The 3,148-nt window shown below is 35.4% G+C and overlaps 1 pseudogene; it reads right to left on the bottom strand.

The window, feature by feature from the left end:
- Positions 1–1,498: 1,498 nt before the first annotated feature.
- Positions 1,499–2,833, bottom strand: LOC143629430 (pathogenesis-related protein PR-1 type-like; annotated as a pseudogene).
- Between the last annotated feature and the right edge of the window lie 315 nt (positions 2,834–3,148).

The following is a 3,148-nucleotide window of genomic DNA, read 5'->3' on the forward strand; positions in this document are numbered from 1 at the left end:
TGTAAGACCTTATGGGCATTAGAGGGTGGTTTCATACCACGTGCCTGCGGGCTGGATAACCCGTATGTAAGACCTTAAGGCTTTGGGGTATTTGTGTACCTATACAGTGTAACACTGAGAGCTGAAGAGCTCTCCAGACTTCAGTAGCTGGACTACATTGGAATTGACGAGTAAAGGGTGAGGTTATCGTAGAGCTGGTGGCTTTAATAGATAACCAAAATCCAACAACGCTTAGGTAGAGGTTACCGTAAAGTGGGTGACTCTAATAGGTAGCCGAAACCAGACGAGCAGCTTAAGAATCTATAACTGTGACCTTGAAATAAATTTCAGTGCCAAACTTATTTTACATATTAAAGCATTTTATATTTTATTGTTTATTAATACTAAACTTAGAACTCACCAACGAAAGCTGACTTGTTTTAGCATGTATTTCAGAATAAAGTAGTAAGTGTCGTAGAAGGCATCATGTGGCTATTTGGCACGAGCAGTATTTGGCACAAGGAACTCTGATAAACATAGCCTCGTTCAAGTTTGTTGTACATTTGTTTCTAAATAAATACTTGAGACTTCCGCTGTGCTTATCAATAAAGAGGCTCTGTTTTTGTGTAAATCCAACTTTTCGTTGAGCCCCAGTTTTGGGGTGTCACATTGTCCTCACTAACTAGTCCATGATTCTGAGGTCGATGAAATCATATACAATGTATCCTATTGTACCTTTAACTATTTTCAGTTTAAATCATGCCTGGAAATTTGTAACCTTAACATGCGTATTGCGTTGCTAGGAAGATGTTGATGTCGTATCCATGGTGTCTGAAGTGAACGGATATTTCACAACTAGAATTAGTAAATCAAATTTTTATTGAATTAACCAAATCTCTGTTGTATTCATCGAAAGATTACAAAATAGAAAAATCAAAACTGATTAAAAACTAGGAGGATGGGAGGACATGTTAATAGAGTATTGGATGAGAAGAATAAGCCAAACATTCTAACATTATTCATTCATGATCTTTTACTCTAGTGTTCCCGGCTTATATCACGCATCAAGGTTTATTGGACCTTTAGATTGGGCTGCTGAAATGGGCTTTGTCATTGGGCTTAGATGAGTTCATAACAGTGTCAACAAATTTGAAACACGTGTTACCATATTTGTTGCAAACATACCTACGAGTTGAGAGATCATTTGTCCTAGAAATCGTAATGACATCTTCCCATTTTTCGAATACCGCTCTAGTTAAGGTTTCTCATATGATGGTATGTTTGGAATCCAGTATTTTGTTCCTTTTGGTGAGTGATAAATGTAGTAAAATACACCTAAGTTTATGTAGACAACTATCAATTCAATTATATGAGCAAATCAACCAAATCGAATCTTTTAACCAGAAAACCAAAACTCCAAAAACATAATAAGAATATAAAAGACGACCTTTATAGAAAATGATTTAAGGACATAAATTCCAAAAACAAAAGAATATAAAAGATGATTTCTGTTATTAATTTAATTTAAGGATGAAAAGTAAAATTTACTATATGCTTACAATACAAGTAAAATGAAGAAAATATTCTTCACAAATATGCACACACAATTTGATGTCACTAGCAAACATCATTACAATATATACATCTATCTGTATATATTTTTGATCAGCAACATTCATCTGTCCTAATAAGGTTTCGTATCAATATAGTTTCCCGGAGGCCAATAATTGCAAATCACAAAATATGCAATATTATTCGCGCACTTAAACCTTGCACACCCAATCTGGGTCGAATTTTTCCAAACCACTTGAGTATAATGCCCACAACATTTTGAAGGCGCGCATGTGTTTGATGCATAATCGTAATCAGCTTTCTCATTGACCCACATCGTTACTGCATCCTTACCCGAACCACCTATTGCAAGATTCTCGCCATATTGTTGGTCATTGCAATCCGAGTGTTCAAGGGCACAATCAGCTATTCTTTGATTGGCGTAAGACTGTGCAAATTTAGCGACGGTTTAATTCCACGTCATAGGATCCAGACCAACCTCTTTTCGTGCGACATTGTGGGCCTTTACATTCGAGCCGGGGGTCTCACCGGAAGCAGCCTCTCTATCCCTATGGGATAGAGGTAAGACTGTCTACATCTTACCCTCCTCAGACCTTACCATAGCATTGCTATTGGTGGGATATACTGAGTACGATGATGATGATGATGATGTATTGTGGGCCTTTACATAATCGTCTGGTTTACTATTGGCATCGCAGTTATTGGCTGCAGGCGCATTATCGGAACACCCTGTTCAGCATTTTCTGATATTACCGGCCTCATTTCGAACAACATCGTGGATGTTCACATAATCTTCTGGTGCGTTTTCTTGGGTATAAATGAAAGGTATAACCGATATGAATACAACGTAAACAAGTGGCCAGTAATGGTGGAATTCCATATTGCTAGATAATCGGTTCATGAATGTTTGAAAATTATCTATAAGAAGGATATTTATAGGGAGAAACAAGCCAAGTAGAGGTGAAAATCCAAGCAAATATATGCCATTTATTCCACTCAAAAATTAGGTAGAATGATTAACCACCACACATAAATCATATAAACGTACGTACGTAGCAAACAAGTGAAATTTTTATTAGTTGAAGTGCGGTTTTGTTTTCTAATTCAATTTTTCATTATACTCAAACGATATAGTGACAGGAAAATCGGCAAGATGCAATGCGGTTTTATTTTTGTTTGAGAGCATATTGGTCTATGTTGAAAAAGTTCAAAGAAACACTAATAAACACGGGTTTATAACCAAATAAAACACCTACTCTACCACAACCAAGATTTGCATTGTTACAAAAATGTGTTTTTGCTTAAGTAGCCTAATTAAGAAGGATTACGATTAAAGGACATTTAGGACCTAAAACCCAAACTTCCACTACTTGTTTTCTCAAAGTTTAACAAAAAAAATAAAATCAGTACATACAAACAATAAAGCACAATAAATATAGTACAAAATATTTAATACAAAAAATCTAGTACAAAAAGATCAGCACAAAATATTTTACTACATATTAGCTAGCATAAAAATTTAACCAAGCACATCTAGTACAAAAGTGTTAATACAACATAAAAAAACCCCACTTTTCTGTATTTTTTTTAGCTATTA

Source organism: Bidens hawaiensis, unplaced genomic scaffold (genome assembly GCF_021521415.1).
Source record: "Bidens hawaiensis isolate Kalapana, Puna unplaced genomic scaffold, B.hawaiensis_p1.1 tig00005195_1, whole genome shotgun sequence".
Classification (NCBI taxonomy): Eukaryota; Viridiplantae; Streptophyta; class Magnoliopsida; order Asterales; family Asteraceae; genus Bidens; species Bidens hawaiensis.